Genomic DNA, 6,602 nt, shown 5'->3' with positions numbered 1-6,602 from the left:
ACAACGAAGAAAAATGCCAAATAAGAAATTCCATACCATAGGTAATCCAGATTTCTTAAAATCACTGATTCGCTTCAATTGAGGTTGATGACCCATCTCGTTGAACATGAACACAATTTGTGAAGAAGTGACTTCCACATACGGACCTGTGTTCGGAATTCCCAAAATCTTGCAAAATAACCTCTTAGACACCCGAATACGTGTTTCATTCACCATTGTAAACTCCACACTCCCCGTCTCTTTGTTGTACGATGTTGTTGATCCGGCTTTAGATAACCAGGACATCGGAACCGCAAACGAATTAAACATAGCTTTGGATAGAACAGTATTTTGTAAAGCAACCACCAACATCTTGAGTTCATCCGGATACTTGGATAAATCATAATCCACTTGATAATTTGACCCCTGTATCTTCAATATTGGAACAGAAACAACTTCTTCAGTTGTTGGTGATGATGGAATTGAATCTTGCCTTTGAGTCGCCATTGTTGAATGTGAAGAAGATGATTTTTGAAGAAGATGAATTTCAGAGAGAATTTGTAAGAAAGAGAATATTTGATCGCATAAAACGTTATGGACCCCTGAGTTCCCTTTTTATATGTAACCCTAGAAATTTGAATTTCAAGCGGGATGCATTAAATGCTTGCTGACATGGCACCTTGAAATACGGATCTCACTCATCAAAAAGTAACAAACGTAATTATCAGCACACCTAAAACTCGTATCGTATTCCATATGTCACCAAAAGACAAGACTGTTTGGTTTTCCCAAGAGAAATGTAAACGTCGGAACCCTTCGGAATGAATAGAGGTAAGGCTCTTTCACTTTTGGGTTAAAAAGCGAAGTCATATGCCAGAGTTTCGAAATCATCAGTCTGAGTTGGTACTCAAAACCTCAAGTATTTCGTGTGTGCTGTTCCAAAAATTTAGATAAGAAACAAATGTAAATTTTTTTTGGAAAGTGGTGATGTCAAAAATTGGATTTGACACAAAAGCAGTTAAATCCCAGGCAAAGATTTCTTCGAAAATTATCAAGAGAGATAATCAACAGCTTGCTTGGTTTCCCGTGAATTACAATCGACAACTTGTAGAGAAGTTTCGAAGGGTTTCTTTTATTAGGCTAATGGGTGACTTCGAAAATTTCGTTACATATCAGCCTTAACATAAGGTGAGAAATTGTAACCGAAATTATTTGTATGACCAGTGTAGTCAGTGTCAAATTGGTATGGAATGATATTCATCGTAACAAGGATTTTCGAAATATACTCACACGGAAATCATATTCATGAAAAAATTATTATGCTGGATCTTGTTGGGAACAAACATCGTAGGTTTCGAATGTTTGATCAAGACCACTCAACAAAAATGAATACAATTTGGAGTATAAAAGGTACTAAAACAAATGTTTCGTAAGTTCTGGAACAAAGTTCCCCGTCAATTCCTTGATTGGTTGGATTTTAAGGTTTCACTTTCATCACGGACTCATGATTTCAGATCATAAACACAGAGTTTTTGTATGTCTAGATTTCAATTGGTTTGATCAAAAATCTCTGGGACATACGTCATTGTGTGTGAATTGTGTAAAGAAGTTTAGGATGAAAAAGATTGGTTTATAGATCGAATGTACCTCTGTTATATGTGGACAAAACAGAAAACTCTTAACTCATATGAGAAGAGTAAGGTAGCTCTGTTGACTAATGCGAATACAAGCCTTGTTGGGAAGAAATTTTCATGAGATAATTTCATCAAGGCTTTCCTCTCACACATTGAGTCATATGAGGCTTGAGTCAACATGCAGCAGCATGCTTCTAGGAACATCCTAACTATTCTAAAGTTTATTGAAATCATACCTTAGTTGAAATGTATGTGAATGTGAAGATTTTGAATTCAAAGCCATGCGAAGATTTGATTTAAAACAAATGAACACGAAGCATTCGAACAGTTGACTTTGAACAGTAGTCTCTGAATACAGACTTCATCAAGGAACAAAACATACGAATGCGAAGCATTCGAAGCGTTGACCATGAACAATAGCCTCTTACTGCTAAACACCTTTCGCTTTTGTTATTATAAAACATCACTCTTCACTTTTGTCATATGAAATTGAATTTCCATCAAGCATTCCCAATCCTTCTAGAATGCGAAGAAATGATTTTTCATCCAATGCTTTTGTGAAAATATCTGCAAGCTGTTCCGTTGTTTTCACAAAATGAACTTCAATATTTCCTTCTTCCACATGGTCTTTTATGAAATGATATCTGAGATCAATGTGCTTAGTCTTCGAGTGTTGCACAGGATTATGACAAATTCTTATTGCACTTTGTGAATCACAATATAAAGGAATCTTTTTCATATTTATAGGATAATCACGTAGTTGACTTTGAATCCAAATAATTTGTGATGTACACGCAGCTGCAGCAACATATTCAGCTTCGATTGTTGAGATCGAAACACATGTTTGCTTCTTTGATTGCCAACTGACCAATTTTCCATCTAGTAATTGACACCCACCAGTTGTGCTTTTTCGATCAAGACTGCATCCTCCCAGATCCGCGTCTGAATAAGCTTGTATAAAAAAACCCTGTTTTCGAAGGATACCACAAACCTAACGAAGTGGTGCCTTTCAAATATCGAAAAATATTATTCACCGCTGTTAGATGTGGTTCACGTGGATTCAATTGATACCTTGCACAATTACAAACAGAAAACATAATATCAGGTCAACTCGCAGTTAAGTACAATAATGACCCTATCATGCTTCTATACAAAGTGATATCAACAGCAGATTTGTCTAACGAAGGAGTTAACTTGATGCCCGTTGCCATTGGTATTCGTAACCTTGTGCTATTCGTCATTCCAAAATTTTCTAGCAGATTCTTCGTATATTTCTCCTGATTAATGAAGATGCCTTCTCTGCTTTGACGAATATTCAAACCCAAAAAAATATTAATTTTGCCCATCATACTCATTTCGAATTTGCTTTTCATCAAGTCTTCGAATTCTTTAGACAAAGTAGGGTCAGTAGAGCCAAAAATTATATCATCAACATAAATTTGAACAAGCATCAGGTGACTCCCAACTTTATTTCGAAATAATGTGGGATCAACTGATCCTTGTTTAAATTTAGATTGTTTTAAAAATGATGTTAAAGTTGCATACCATGCTCTTGGTGCTTGTTTCAACCCATACACAGCTTTATCTAAAATATAAACATTATTAGGATGTTCGTTGTTTATAAAACCTGGTGGTTGTTCAACATAAACTGTTTCTTCAAGTTCGCCGTTTAGGAATCCACATTTTACATCCATTTGATAAACGTCAAAATCTTTATGAGCTGCATAAGCCAGAAAAATACGAACAACCTCGAGTCTTGCGACAGGGGCAAAAAGTTTCTTCATAATAAATTGCTTCTTGTTGAGAATATCCTTTAACAACAAGTCTTGCCTTATTTCGAATAATATTTCCATCTTTGTCGGTTTTGTTTTTAAAAATCCATTTAAGTCCAACAATTGAAACATCAACAGGTTTAGGAATTAATCTCCAAACCTTGTTTCTTTCGAATTTTGACAATTCAGCTTGCATTGCAACAACCCAATCAGAGTGTTCCATTGCAACCTTAACAATCTTTGGTTTGATTTTGGAAATAAAAACATTAAACATGCATAGCTCTTGGTGAGTATTCAGTACCTCATTTCGTGCATGAAGTTGAGCCCTTGTCAATACCCCCGCTTGTGAATCTCCAAGAATTTGTTCTTTTGGATGATTTCTTGTCCATTTATCCAATGGTGCAAGTTTTCGTTCTTCCCAGTCATGTGACGTGAGCAACCGCTATCAATATACCATTTGTCATCATATTGCTCGTCACGAAGTACCTACGATTATTAAAAGAATTTAGGTACCCAAGACTTGTTGGGTCCATTTATATTAGGTGTGTTTTTCAATTGTAAAGTATGACCACTAACCCAATCACAAACTTTAGTTTTGAGACTGTCAACAAATTTCACATTTTCATTCAAAGGTTCAGATATATGAGTTTTTATTCTTTTCAAAGTTTCACTGACTGTACTCTTCGCATTTTGAGTTTGTGATATAACAATGTTCGCTTTGGTGACTGGCTTCCAAACTTTAATTAAAATATTTGATTCCTTGGAGGATAAACTGCCATTCATTGAAGGATTTACATACTTTTTGTATGCCTCATGTATCTGTTCTTTCGAAAACTTACTTGATTAATATATTTTTCCTTTTCCTTCCAACCAATGATCAATATGTCTTTTAGTTGTTACACCCTTCGCATTTGAGGCTCTGTCAGCTTGTTTCTTCGGAAGATTATAACACTTTGCTGAAATTGGAACATAATCCACTTTTGGTTTCGATAGATATGACTCATGATAAGACGTATTTATTTGTGATTTTGAAATTTGTTTTTCAACCTTTTTCTGAAAACTTTTTCTTGGAAGTGTTGTTTTTGTTTGATTATTTGAAAACAAAACATTTTTCTTTTCAAAAACTTGACTCTAGATTTTCCTCTAAAAACTTTTTCTCCTTTTGAAAAATTTATTGATTTCTTATTTAATGACTCAATGGTTTGCCAAAAAATTGTTGTTCTTGCTTTTCTTTTAGAAATGTTATTTTCTTTTGAGAATTTTTCAACTTGATCCTTAAACTCTTTTGAATTCAATTTTATTGCTTTGTTAACCTCTTTAAACACTGGTTTAACATCTTCGTTCTTTGGTAACTCTTTTTCAGTTGTGTTAGCTATCTTCTTTGCAAGTTTCGACTTTTCAATCCATATTCTTTTTGGTTTTTGACGTTGAAATGTATATGAATTCTTTGTTAGATTGTTTTCAACTGAGCTTTGATTTGAAAAGAAACCTTCATCAGAGGTTTTCTTATTGTCCTCCTCTACCAACTTTTTGAATTCAGGCTTTATATTTTCAACATTGCCTGTTGTTACGAAGACTTGATTTGGGAACACAATATCATCAGTGCATTTGAAGTTTGGATAAACCACAATATTTGATTCAAGATAATGAGCACCTTTTTCACTAAGAATTTTCTCAAAATCTTGTGAATCCATATAAACTTGATCAACAACCACTCGAGGAATCTCAAATTCTTTCAAACTTTCATGTTTCTTCGAATTTTTGTTTTCTTCCTCATTATCACTATCATCTGTTTGACTATCATGTATTTCCACCAAATTCATATCACAAACTTTCGAAGTTAAGAGTTGATCAGTGTCAATTTTTACCAATAATTCTTCACATTTTTCTTTCCCTTTAAAAGAAGTTGCAACATTTATTACAGACAATTGAGAACAATCTACATCCTCTAAATCACTAATTTCACTAATATTATCAGAATTATCTTCAATATCAGCAAAATTAGATTGAGAATTAGATGTAGAATTCTCAGTCTTCTTCAAAAATTCGAATTTGTTCTGATTTAGTTAAGGTCTCATTCACAATTTTTACTAAATCATCAGCATCAAGATAATCTTCGACTTTTGCAATACCATATCTATACCTATCATCTGGAACTTTGTTAAAATAAGATATTTCTTTTTCACAATCATATGAAATACTATCTACCTTAGCTCTGTCATAAGCTAAAAATGGTAGCAACTTTCTATATTGTTCCTTACTAATCTCACTAGAATGATGCAATTCAGTTAATTTTCCATAAAGTCTTTTTGCAGAATTACAAAAAATATTACGCTGTGCTAACAACAAATTTATTTCTTTAGCTAAACTCTCCCTATCTGCCATAATATTTGTAACTTGCAATTCTAGATAATCAATCCTAGTGACTTTTGAATCTAACTTCTTTCTTGTCTCTAGTAATTGATCATTTAACTTTTTCGCTTCATTGCTAGCAGACATGACAAGTGAATCAAAGTAAGTAACAGTTTCATCAAAAGATACTAATTCAGAATTATATGCAGAAACTGGAATATTAAAAGATTCAAGAATGTTACATACCTTTGTTGTCATGGGCGACCTGTCAGTAGACTTCGATACGAAGCACTGCCCACGCACTTCGTAAGTCTGCTCTTCATCTTAATCCTCTTCAACCTTTGCAAACATGGCTCCATGTGATGGATTCTTCATCTCTTCATCATCAGAGCCCGAAGACCATATTTGATATGTACCATCTGATTCATTTTCTCCATGAGCCACCAGAGACAGATTCTTTGCTTTTGACTTCACTTCCTCCAACTTCTCAGTATAATATGCTTCATCCTTTGTTTTATTTTTCTTTTCTTCCTTCTTTCTTAGCAAACAATCTATTACCAAGTGATTAGCACCATTGCAATAGTGACAATTAATTCCAGTGTCTCCCTTTAACTTCTTTTCCATTTTCTCCTCTTCGCTCTTCGAAACCTTCTTTTCTTCCTTCACCTTTTCATCCATTCTATTTTTGTTCTCATAACTTCCCTTCGAATCTGATGACTTGTTCTTTGTATTAAGAGGTTTCTTAAAAAATTTCTTTACTCTACTGTTTGAGTAAAATGCAACAACCTTATCATCAGAATTCATCAGAAAACCTTCTTCTTCATCAGACTTCGATTTTTCACTTTCTTTTTCTGAAACCTTCGAA

The sequence above is a fragment of the Lactuca saligna genome, chromosome 3, assembly GCF_052625555.1.
Source record: "Lactuca saligna cultivar CGN05327 chromosome 3, ASM5262555v1, whole genome shotgun sequence".
Taxonomy (NCBI): Eukaryota; Viridiplantae; Streptophyta; class Magnoliopsida; order Asterales; family Asteraceae; genus Lactuca; species Lactuca saligna.
The sequence above is the reverse complement of the archived record's forward strand: the minus strand, read 5'-3'. Positions refer to the sequence as shown.